This window comes from Patiria miniata, unplaced genomic scaffold (genome assembly GCF_015706575.1).
Source record: "Patiria miniata isolate m_02_andy unplaced genomic scaffold, ASM1570657v1 HiC_scaffold_20, whole genome shotgun sequence".
NCBI classification, from domain to species: domain Eukaryota; kingdom Metazoa; phylum Echinodermata; class Asteroidea; order Valvatida; family Asterinidae; genus Patiria; species Patiria miniata.
The window spans coordinates 8,690,480-8,704,008 of NW_024037059.1; positions in this window are offsets into that span (position 1 = coordinate 8,690,480).

Genomic DNA, 13,529 nt, shown 5'->3' on the forward strand with positions numbered 1-13,529 from the left:
AACTCTGAAATGACGTCATAATGATGTCATCGGCTGATTTTTTTAGGCATTTTTGATTTTTTAAGATTTTGTACTTATTATAAAATTTGACACTGTTTGACATCTGATCAACTCTAAACTTGGTGCAGACCAAGACCACATTAACATTTTTAAAATTTTCTAAAACAAAGTTGCATTCAGGTGTCATTCAATCAGATATTTATTTCAATTTGGATAGTATTTCAAAGATATAGACTTTGTATACGGAAGTACGTGTTTCTTTGCGTTTCCCCTGCCATGTGCCTCGTAAAGGCCAATGCACAATTGCGCGGGTCATGTGAAAGTAAAGCAGTGTTTTCCTGTTTTCCTCTGCCTCGAAACAAGCCGTATGTAATTTTCTAAAACGAAGTTGCACACAGATGACATTATAAAAATTGTTTTATTTCAAGTTGTGTAGTTTTCCAAGCTAAAAAAGATTTTGTTTACAAAGCAGTATTTCTCCGCGTTTCCCTGTGCCACGTATATATTAGGCCTATGTACGTTTCGAATGTATATGTACATGTTGTGTGTACAATTGTTGCGTGGGTCATTGAGAAAGTGATGCAGTGTTTCTCTGCGTTTTTCTCCGTGTTTTTTTCTGTGCCCCGTACATAAGCCAGTAAGTTTTGAACGTATGTATGGTACTGTATGCACGTATGTTGTGTGGGTAAGTCATGACTGCTAGTGTTTTTACAAGGCTAACGAAGATGAACTTCACTTTGTCTGCAAGTCAAGTACATACATGATCTGCCTGTGTTACAGGTAAATGTTGCATATAATTGGGTCGGGTCACAGGTATGGGATATATTCCAGGTTGATGTAGTTGAATTCTATCTGCAGTTACTAATGCAGGAGAATTGACCCAGTTGACCGCTCGCTCAGTTGATCGAGCATACAGTCACATGCGAATGATTGGGTTGGGTCACTGTGTTGAAGTTTGTACTCTTATTTCAAGGCGAATAACTAACAATTGTCTAAGCTGTTACAGACAGTGGCGTATCCAGTGGGGGGGGGGGGGGGGGGGGGGGGGGGGGGGGGGGGGGGGCAGGGGGGCAATGATTTGAAGTGTTTATAGAGTTCTGCTGACATCAATCCCACCAAACAAAAACCCGCTCAACAACCATAACAATGCGGCGTGAAATTGTCTATATATTAATATAGTATACATAATAATGGTAAGTTTTGAAGAGCGCCCCCATTTGGAAGATGGGTACCAGCCCCCAGCCCCCCCCCCCCCCCCCCCCCCCCCCCCCCCCCCCCCCCCGCTTTTTTTATTTTACGGGGGTCAAGTGTCCGGAGAAAAAAAAACATGTCTACATTTCGGCAGGGATGTGCAGTTGCCCCCCCCCCCCCCCCCCCCCCCCCGACATCAAAAGCTGGATACGCTGCTGGTTACACACAGTGTTCTTGTTAATATTATTACTGCAAATGTTATTGAAACTCAGTCACACAATCATATTTATTCTTGGTACCCAGATGATTAGTCTCATTTCAAGGCTAAACATTTTGTATTTGTTAAGTTAACATTATTTACATAATTAACATGTAAATTTATAAAAATTCAAAAGCATAACTTCATTAAAAAAATAAAAATGCGGAAAAGCCCTATGTTCTGTGTCAAACAGACATAGACCTCTAGTTTTTTTTCTTTTCTTCTTTTTGTTTCATGCAAATACGCCATAGACTTTGTACACGATTTGTCTACACGCCACTTTTGGCATTCATCTTTTGCATACATCATTGAAAGTTAACATATGCATAGTCGTTATAGCACGTTATCAAAAATGCGATTTTTAGAAACACATATAAGGGAAGGTCTGAGTGTTGTGAAACGTGGTGGGTATGTAGATAATGGTCCGAGTATGCAAAAGCCGAAGTGACATCATAATGACGTCATCGGTTGATTGTTATAATTTTCTGAAGATTAAAATTTTTATTCTGCTTGCAAAATATTACACTTCCTTTCATTGGATTGACTTGAAACTTGGTACAATCCAAGACCACAATGAAAAAAAGTGCAATGACAAGTGTTGTCAAGATTATGTAATCGCAGGGCATGTGACGCCATCAAAAATGTGAAAAGTCTCATATTGAGGAAAGTATGAGTCTAAATGGGTTGAAAATTTGTATGAACGTAGTCTGATACGTGTTTTAGAGATAATTTTAACCAAAGTTATGATAAACTTTATCATGTATTTTTATATGATATTTAAATTTAAACCAGAAGTCTGAATTTTGGACGATTTTTCAATCATGAGAATCTTCTGCAAATGAGTTGGTTTGAGACATTTTGGAAGAGAATTTATGATGTTCAAAAATTAGTGGTGTAATTGGGTACAATTTATTGAAAGAGAGATTATTTTTGATACTCACATGCCTGTAATTATCCTCAGTTTTACAACATGCGACCTTGTTGGGAAGAGCTTGCTGGCTGGATGGGAGACTGTATCTCCCTGTAGGCGGTCTACGAAACACACGCTCGGATTTCTCACATTATAACCAACAAAAAAGGGATTTTTTTTAATGGGAATAGAGTGATGAATGAATCGGTCTTAACGGCCAACAGCCATTTCAGGGTCGTGGCAGTGACGACTTGCCAGTTACAGGTCACGCAAAATCTATCCAATCAGAGCGTGAATTCATCTACCCTTCCCAGTGTCCTGTTTGCAGGGCGGGGGGTACGAGCGAATTGTACCCACAGAAAAATAAACACATGCTGTGGGTTGTACGCAGGCTAGGCAAGGCTTGGCAAGGCAGCGTAAACGAGCGGCACAGAACCTGATCTTGTACAGGAAATGTCTCTGTTTGCGTTGCCAAAACTCCTACACGTGGCGATTTGTTTTATCCAGATCACCAGGCATTTAGGGCTGCAAAAGGACACACATAACACAAATATTTATAAAATGCGAAAAAGCCCTATGTTCTGTTCGAACAGACATAGCTCTCATTTTTCTTTCTTTTTTTTCCTTCCCCTTTTTTTCCAATAGTATAACACGTGTTTTCGTTCTACACAGGACTTTGGGACTTTTTTTCAAATTCGATGGACTTCAAACCTGGCACACACTTAAACCACCATCTGAAGATGTATGCCAAATCATGATGTCATCCTGAAAGTGCATATTTTATGGCCCTATATCTACAGAACCAGAAGTCCCATTTGGTTCAAACTCGGTATGTAGGTATTCCGGGACGTGTTATAGACAAAAAGTGACGTCACTATGACGTCATCATGTGATTTTATATAAATTATTCAATTATTTTACCTTTTAGTCATATCTCATCAACGGAACGTGCTAAAATCAAAATCCTTTTTGTAAAAGGTTTGTTAGGTCATAGATAGATGCACACAATTTCGCAAAATGTGTGACGTCATCATGATGTCATCAAACAAGCGATTTTTTGATTCACATATAAGGGTATGTCCGATCGTTATGAGACTTGGTGGGTAGGTAGGTATTGATAAAGTATTTAAAATTTGATGTGACGTCATCATGACATCATCATCTGATTTTGTATTAGTTTTTCAAATTTTATTATTTTCTTCTAAATATAAAAAACACATATGCTTATGTACCGTACCTGTACGAAAGTGTCTAAGCGTTAAATTGGTATAGCGCCCTCTTGTGATTATGAATCTAGAAAATTCCAACGTGATTCTAATTGTAGTCACATTTGTCCTGAAATCATTCCGATAAATTTCCCAATTATTCCTTCAATCAAATGTAAAATCCCAGGTTAACCCAAATTTTCCTTATCATCTGTATGCCGTCCATCAGCGGCCATGCGTAGAAGCTAAAAGTGAGTAGATTTATAGATGATTTTGGGGGATATTTTGTGGGGGGGGGTTTTGTAATGGATAAATAACGTGGGTTTCATCACATGTTGTTTTATGGGTACATGAACGTACATTTTATTGATCTTTTTACTAAGGATTATGCCCTCATACAGTGATGTAGTGCCTTGATGCTGGGCCTTGGCCTGAAGGCTGGATTTTAGGGCCTTGGCCTTGGCCTTGGCCTTGAGGGTTCAGGGCCTTGCAATTTTGAGTCAAGGCTCTTCAAGGCCCGTAGATTTTTGCATTTTCCAGATAAATCTGTTCGAAATTTTGCTGTTACCATTTTAATCGTATTACCATGGAGGAGGGAAGCACCCTATAGATTTGTGTGTTGGGCACATTTCCACTTTTGTAGCATCACATTTTGTTACCATTGTAGTAGATTTGCTGCAAAAATATTCCGTACACTTGTGGGGCTAATGAGATGATCACTTTAATTGCATATAACTATGGAATAGATCTGATTGGTTGTATATCGTCACCGACACCACGAAGTGACCTTAAACCCCGCGAAGTGAAAAATGTGTGTTTCGAGATACAAGCGATTTAAGTTGGTGATGTTTTGAAACGGTGATCTGAACATCGTATTATCCTCAAAATTCATATTTTTTTACATTGTCTGAAAGCTGGGATCTTGAATGTCACGTTTATGTATGATTTTTTTATTGAAAACAAATAATATTAATGAGTTATCAACTAATTAACCTTAAGGTCACTTCGTAAAAACTCTAAAATCAGAATACGCGCTGTTCGAGTTTTCACGAAGTGACGCTAACCATGTGTATTAGCTAATGGGTTAGCGCTACTTCGTGATGACGCCAGAAGTGAGTCGCGCGTATCACGTGACATTTGTGTTACTTCGTGAAAACGCAAAACCCGTTTTTGACGCGTAGTGTGCAGGCAGTTTACATGCAAAAGAATGGTATAGTACACTTCGTGAAAACGCATTTTCCGGTTTTGACCATTAAGTTGCAAACGTTCATTAATGTTAATTAATGTTTTGACAAAACTAAGTAACTATGTGTTTAGTAACTTCTTGAGGTGATAGATTATGTGTAAATAATCACAAATCAGGAAAAAAATCGAAATCATAAAATATTGATTTTTACCCCTCAGCTGAGAGGCTCGAGGGGTATTGTCATCGCCTAGGGCGTCCGTCCGTCCGGATGTATGTCGGGCCGTCCGTCCGTCCGGGCAGCTTAGTTTCCGGATGATAACTTGAGTTAGAAATGTTGTTTGGGGTTGTAACTTCGGTAGGGGGTTGCCCTTGGGAGTAGGCAAGTTGGGATTGGTTTTGAGGTCAAAAGGTCAAAGGTCAAGGTCACCGTGGTGAGTTAAATGTAAATGGTTTCCGGATGATAACTTGAGTTAGAAATGAGATTTTGGTGTCTAACTTTGGTAGGGGGTTGCCCTTGGGAGTAGGCAAGTTGGGATTGGGTTTGGGGTCAAAAGGGCAAAGGTCAAGGTCACCGTGGTGAGTTAAATGTAAATGGTTTCCGGATGATAACTTGAGTTAGAAATGAGATTTTGGTGTCTAACTTTGGTAGAGGGTTGCCCTTGGGAGTAGGCAAGTTGGGATTGGTTTTGGGTCAAAAGGTCAAAGGTCAAGGTCACCATTGTGAGTTAAAGGTAAATGGTTTCCGGATGATAACTTGAGTTAGAAATGCAATTTTGGTGTCTAACTTTGGAAGAGGGTTCCCCTTGGGAGAAGGCAAGTTGGGATTGGTTTGGGGGTCAAAAGGTCAAAGGTCAAGGTCAGCATGGTGAGTTAAAGGTAAATGGTTTCCGGATGATAACTTGAGTTAGAAATGAGATTTTGGTGTCTGACTGAGGTAGGGTTTTGCCCTTGGGTACAGGCAAGTTGGGATTGGTTTTGGGGTCAAAAGGTCAAAGGTCAAGGTCACTGTGGTGAGTTCAATGTAAATGGTTCCGAATAATAACTTGAGTTAGAAATGAAATGTTGGTGTCTAACTTCGGTAGGGGGTTTCCCATTGGTACAGGCATGTTGGGACTGGTTCTGGGGTCAAAGGCCAAAGGTCAAGGTCACCACGTGAGTTAAAGGTTAATGGTTTCCGGATGATAACTTGACTCTGGCTGAGGGGTTTCAACAGCAACGCTGTTATTTTTTGATGTTAGTGTCACTTCGTGGTGACGGTGACGATATGTCTCCCTGATAAGTGCTAAAGATTTGCATGTATCTGTTTTAGATAATGCTGATATTTCTGACTATGTTGGGCCAGCAAATAAAAATTTCCCAAATCAGTTTCTTGGATCCCCCTTTTGTTACACTTGGGAGAATTGTGTGTCAATATAGAAGTAAATCATTATTTTGTTTAGTTAAACCATATTGAAGACCTGAACTTATACTTTAATAGATACAGTGCAGTCATAAAACGGTGTATGCCTATGCGAGCATGTTGATTGCAATTAAAGAAATGTTGTTCTTCGTAACGAGCAATTCGTGATGATAAGGGCAGATCCAGGGGGCCAAAAGGGGCCATGCCCCCCCCCCCCCCAAAAAAAAACGAAACCATTTTTTTTTTATGTGATGTCGTAATAAAGGCAGGCAATGAGTTCACCACCCTCTTTTCCTAAAAAAAAACATCGGTTAAAATGGTCAGAAATTGCCTCAAATCTTACCACACAGCATCTCGAATCCAAAAATTTTTCGGGGCCCTTAAGCGGGCCCCAAAGCCCAAGCCGTAATTTTTTGACCCACTTTTTTGGGGGGGACCAAAATTTCTTTGCCCCCCCCCCAAAAAAATTGTGTTCTGAATCCGCCCTTGCGTGATGATGTGTCACTCATGTGACAATAATTAGCTCTATATCAGTGGTCATTTCATAAAACAGGGCCTTGGCCTTGGCCTCTAGGGTTAAGCCTTGGCCTTGGCCTCGAGGCTTGAGGGTCAAAGCTTTGGCCTTGGCCTTGGCCTTGAGGGTCAAAGCCATGGCCTTGGCCTTGAGGGTCAAAGCCTTTGCTCCAACACTGCCCTCATATTTAGCTGTTTCGGTGACGCACCGAAACAGCTCTTGTTTTCGTTAAGATTTTTAGCTGTTTCGGTGACACACCGAAACAGCTATTGTTTTCGTTAAGATTATTTTAGCTGTTTCGGTGACACACCGAAACGGCTCTTGTTTTCGTTAAGATTTTTTTTTTTTTTTTTTTTTAGCTGTTTCGGTGACACACTGAAACAGCTCTTGTTTTCGTTAAGATTTTTTTTCTTTTTTTTTTCTTTCTTTTTTTTTCTTCTCCTTTTTCAGACTTTTTCTCCATAGGTTTAACACACGTTTCTTCCACTCGATACACACTTAGACCACCACCCACAAATGGTCCTAGAAGAAATTTGTGATCGTGACGGTATCAGGTGTTGGGTTACGTCACATTAAAGATGTATTTTTCCCCATAGGGTTTGTACACGTTATAAAACACTCCACTTTGGCACTTTTGTAAATCCGATCGACCTCAGACTTGATACATACTTAGACCACCACCCACAGATGGTCCTAGAAGAAATTTGTGATCGTGACGTCATCAGGTGTTGGGTTACGTCACATTAAAGATGCATTTTTCCCCATAGGGTTTGTACACGTTTTAAAACATTCTACTTTGGCACTTTTGTAAATCCGATCCACGTTAGACTTGGTACACACTTAGACTACTACCCACAGATGGTCCTAGAAGAAATTCGTGATCGTGACATCATCAGGTGTAAGGTTACTTCACATTAAAGATGCATTTTTCCCCGTAGGTTTTGTACACGTTTTTCTTCAAATCATACTTTGGCACTATATGTCTGATTGACTTTTCACTTGGCAGATGACATTCGAAGTGACTTCATCAAGTGTTCATCATGTGCACAGAGTATTTTAAATATCCGAAACGGCTTGTGTTTGTCCACAAACACATTTCTAGTTTTTTTTTCCCTCCTTTTTCAGCCTTTTTCTCCATAGGTTTAACACACTTTTCTTCCACCAGTCCACTTTGCCACTTTTTCAAATCCGATTGATTTCATACTTGATACGTACTTAGACCACCACCCATAGATGGTCCTAGAAGAAATTCGTGACCGTGACGTCATCAGGTGTCGGGTTACGTCACCTTAAAGATGCATTTTTCCCCATATGTTTTGTACACGTTTTAAAACACTCCACTTTGGCCTCTTCGTTAATCCGATCGACCTCAGACTTGATACATACTTAAACCACCACCCACAGATGGTTCTAGAAGAAATTTGTGATCGTGACGTCATCTGGTGTTGGGTTACGTCACATTAAAGATGCATTTTTTCCAATAGGGTTTGTACACGTTATAAAACACTCCACTTTGGCACTTTTGTAAATCCGCTCGACGTCAGCCTTGGTACACACTTAAACTACCACCCACAGATGGTCCTAGAAAAAATTCGTGATCGTGACGTCCTCAGGTGTCAGGTTACGTCACATTAAAGATGCATTTTCCCCCATAGGTTTTGTACACGTTTTTCTTCAAATCATACTTTGGCACTCTATGTCTGATTGACTTTTCACTTGGCAGATGACATTCGAAGTGACTTCACCAAGTGTTTATCACGTGCACAGAGTATTTCAAATATCCGAAACAGCTTGTGTTTGTCCACAAACACATTTCTAGTTTTTTCTTTTTTTTCTTTTTTTTCTCCTTTTTCAGACTTTTTCTCCATCTATAGGTTTAACACACGTTTCTTCCACCAGTCCACTTTGCCACTTTTTTAAATCCGATTGATTTCAGACTTGGTACATACTTAGACCACCACCCACAGATGGTCCTAGAAGAAATTTGTGATCATGACGTCATCAGGTGTCAGGTTACATCAAATTAAAGATGCATTTTTCCCCATATGTTTTGTACACGTTTTAAAACACACCAGTTTGGCATCTTCGTAAATCCGATCGACTTTAAACTTAATTCATACTTAGACCACCACCCACAGATGGTTCTAGACGAAATTCGTGATCGTGACGTCATCAAGTGTCAGGTTACGTCACATTAAAGATGCATTTTTCCCCATATGTTTTGTACACGTTTTAAAACACTCCACTTTAGCCTCTTCGTAAATCCGATCGACCTCAGACTTGATACATACTTAAACCATCACCCACAGATGGCCCTAGAAGAAATTTGTGACTGTGACATCCTCAGGTGTCAGGTTACGTCACATTAACCCTAACCGCCCTGAATCCTCCAAAATCCTTTTTGCAAATTGGAGGAATTTGCAGGATTGAGGTTACATGGCAAAAGTGCGTTGCTGATTTCGGAGTACGCACTGTGTCAAGGTCTTGGGCCGGACCTTGTGTTGTGTATGCTCAGCCATGCATAAATTTAGTCCTTGATTATACTTGACATCCTCCGCACTGCTCCAGGATGTCACTGCCTCTGCCTCAGCCTATTGACAGTCATAGCCGGAGGATTTTGCAGGATTCAGGCAGTGGTCACCCCTCCATGGACCATATTCAAGAAACAACGGAGGAATTTGCAGGATTGAGGCTATATGCAATTTTTCCATGAGGCCAATTGGAGGATTTTGCAGGATTGAGGCTACATCCTAACAAAAAGGCCTAGGGAGTTAGGGTTAAAGATGTATTTTCCCCATAGGGTTTGTACACGTTTTAAAACACTCTACTTTGGCACTTTCGTAAATTTGATCGACTTTATACTTGGTACACACTTAGACCACTACCTATAGATGGCCCTAGAAGAAATTCGTCATCATGGCGTCATGAGGTGTCAGGTTACATCACATTAAAGATGTATTGTTTCCCTATTGGTTTTGTACACGTTTTTCTTCAAACTGAACTTCGGAAGTACAAGTCTGATTGGGTTAAAACTTAGTATGCATATTCACATGGATGTGTTATAGATGGAAATTGAAGTGACATCATCATCAAATGTCATGTGAAGTCCCTTAAAGGGGCATTTTATTCTTTTATAGGTCTATATCTACAGAACTAACATATGTTCGATTTGGTTGTAACTTGACATGTACATATTATAATGTGCTGTTATAGATGACATTTATAGTGACGTCACTGATTGTTCATCCCGTGCTCAGAGTATTTCAAATATCCGAAAACAGCTTGTGTTTGTCCACAAACACATTTCTAGTTAATCATTATTGCTGGTTAATTTAGTGTAATTTGGGGCTTATAATAGCTTATCTAATCCCTCAGTTTGTTAGATAATTTAGTTGATACTGGGGGAAATTATTACATGAATCTTAGTCCATTTTGTGTTTTCATGTCACCTCATAAATGTAGGTTCCAATATTTATTATTGTATTAATTTGGTTTTCTTGTAGAACCACGGCCTACCACACGGCTTACACAACCTCCATTACAGTTCACGGCTCTCATTCCACGGCTTAAAGTCTTCATCAGTAAATCAACTCAGTTTTCATTAGTAAATTAACCTAATCAGCTCAGCTACTATCTTCATCATTGTAATTTGAGAACAATCAGTAATTAAAGGAGAGCAAATCAACCAATCATAGACTCGTCACCAGTCTCCTGTCCTGCACTTTCTTTCAGTACCTGTACATTCGATTTGATGAAACTCCTACGTGGCAGTGAATGCTTAACTATTAGAAACAGCTATGTGTTTGTCTACAAACACGACACATGTCTAGTTTTCATTTTTTATTTTGCCGAGGTGCATGGCTACTATGACGCATGCGCAGACCAGAAACCAGAGACTTTTTTGTTTGGCCTTAGAGGGTCATGGCAGATGTCTAAGGTCATATAATAACATTTTGCTGTTACTGCAAGAATTAACAGGTTTAAAAAAAAGCCCAGTCCCCCTTTTTATCGACATTTTAAATAATTAGGTTATCTCCCACTTATCCAAATGTATCCATACTTATTTTTACTTCTTCTGTGTGTGTATATATTGTGACAGAATAGGAATTTAGTCACCAACTGTATTCTTTAAACACATTAAAACACTGTGAGTCACTCACACTTTGCATATTGGGAATCCTTGTTTCTGATTGGTCAATTGAGTTTATGCACTGTTGTATGGCAAAGAGAAGTTGTACGCAGCCTATGTATGGAGCTCAAAGTCTATAAAAGGAGTTGCAGGGCTAGGATTTATTCAGTTGATTGCTTGATTCTCAGATGATTAGAATTATTGCTAGCATGGCAGGCCCACATGGTGCACTGTCAACTGGTCAGTCGGATTCAACATCGTAAAAATGCCAAGAAAACACCGATGGAGAAGGAACATTTTAGCAAGTATATTCACAGAACTTTATCTCTCTTGTCTGTGTATGTATTTTCTGTGTTCAAGAGTTCATTTTGAGATGGCACTACTCGTACTTGGAGTGATACGATGCAGCGTGTTTCCCCAAAATTGTCCACCGTAAAAGCAAGGTCTGTCACCCGCTGGCCACACATGCATTCACGCATGCATTACGGAGTTTTGGCCAGTTTCCCGTCTTGACCAGCATTGTGCATATGGTGCGCAAGACCTGAATTTTCCAGGGAGCTGAGATGGTATTTGGAATGTTTAATTGGCCCAATGATCAGGGGTAATAATAATACTGTAAGCGCTGTGATTTAGTTTACTAATTAGAGCGTTCTTAAATGCCAATTATTATTATTATTTTTTAAGAATTATCGAACGTAAATATATTGACATTAATTAGGGTAGGTTTTATTCGCTTTTTGTGGCAATTTTTTGTATAGCTTTTGTAGTGCAATGCAAATAGTTCAGGCTAAAACTTCGCATATAATTGAATACCCCATTCAATCATCATAAAAAAAAATTGGCCAAAAAAAAAATTCTGACCGACCGACCGACCCTATTTCAAAAAGGCATGTAATCGGAAGCAGAAGTTTCTTCTTTTTGGCCTTATGATGGAATGACATGACAGATGATGATGATTAAAGGCTTGACCACTGTACTTGATATACTGTTTCTGTTCACCAGTTACTAGTCCATCTTAGTGTAGGGTCTACTTAGGACTAAGTCAAGGGCAAATTCCCAAGGGATATAAGCTGCTCCACCCACATTCCAACCCTGCAGGCCCCGCCCACATTCCGACTCCACCGACATTTCAACTCTGCTGACATTCCAACTCAACCGACACTCGGACTCAACCGACACTCGGACTCAACCCACTTCCGACTCCACATTGTGATTCCCAATTCCCACTTCCATTCCCCTGCTCCACTGCCCTGACTATCAGTCTACAGTTGACTAGTTGATCCAGTCAACCCAGAAGAAGGGATAGCCATAATAGCCTGGTGCTGTGGCCAACAACTGCAGGGATAGGACACCAACGGGACGGCACGCTACCATTCAAACCAGCCTGACGCAGGAGAGCTGGCACGGCGCGTCACAATATAAATGCGTTATTGTTTTTATCATTTTTGTCTTAAATGTTTAATATCCACTGTTTTATTTAATATATTCGAATTTGTTTTGCTACCAGTGTTAATTGTATTTTTTGTTGTTTATTGCATGTACCACACTTTTATTTTGGCCTCAGGGCCACGATTGGTGTGAAAATAAAAAAATCTAAATCTAGCTACTGACCTGGTTAAAAACAGGAAAATCATACTCCCAACAACAAAATCTCCTTGTGTTTGCTAAAAACAAACGGAAAACTTGTAGTTGTTTGAGGTTTGCTACACTATATAAATGTATTATTTGATTTTGTTTACATGTACAGCTATGCAATTTGCTATAGAGATGGGCTTCAAAGAGGAGAGTCTTGCCACCAATACCTCAATGTAAGTTGAAAGATTTCTTATATTAGCACTGTCAATGCGCAGTTATCATTTTCACATCAAGCAGGGTGTTCATTGGTGACTGCCGATGGCTGAATCTATACTTGCCGCCGCGGGATGTTACAAATGCCATTTCATCAATATTGCTCAAAAGAAGGTACTGGCAGTTCTAAATCGCTATACCGAATAATCACTATTATGAACATTTTCTGTGGATCCCTAGCTGTTCGTTATAGTGGCACCACTGTATTTGATACTGAAGATATTGTTGATTCTAACTGCACATACATGTAGTCTAGTAAGGATTGACGAAGACCCTGAAACTTTTGTTTAAGAGGTTGTGGAATGCTCGAAGACATTTCCGTAATTTTTCGGGTAAATGTAGCCTATATAGATGTGATTAAATATAAAAGACTATTGTTTCTATCATGAAATTAATACAAAAGGTACTTTTGAGAGCTGTTTTTCAGGTCCTGTTTAGGCTCGAATGTGCAATTTGTGTAAAAGTCGTCGTTGGGGGCAGCAAACAAATCTTAGTAATGTCGTATAATCCTCGCAGCGGATTTAGTTTAGCATTCGTTAGAACGTAGGGTTCGAGATCAAGATACAACAACTAACGGACAACGACACAGTTCTGCGATGTCTCTCTGATGGACTTTTATTCGATGAACCTAGAGTCTAACGGACTCTACAGACGGTTAATGGACGGTCCTTGACGGAATTTACAACCGGTCCATGACAGACGGTCTTCAACGGACCCCTGTATCGTGGGAGGACCTGTTTTCGCGGTGCCCTATTTCCGCGTCCTTACCTTCTGCGTTACGCGGCGCGCTGTAAACAACTCCCCGTGACGAAATAAACTTTTCTAGTTGCTGACAATCTCCTCTCCTCTCCGCTGACCAAAAAATGTGGAAAGTAAAGGCTCTACCGG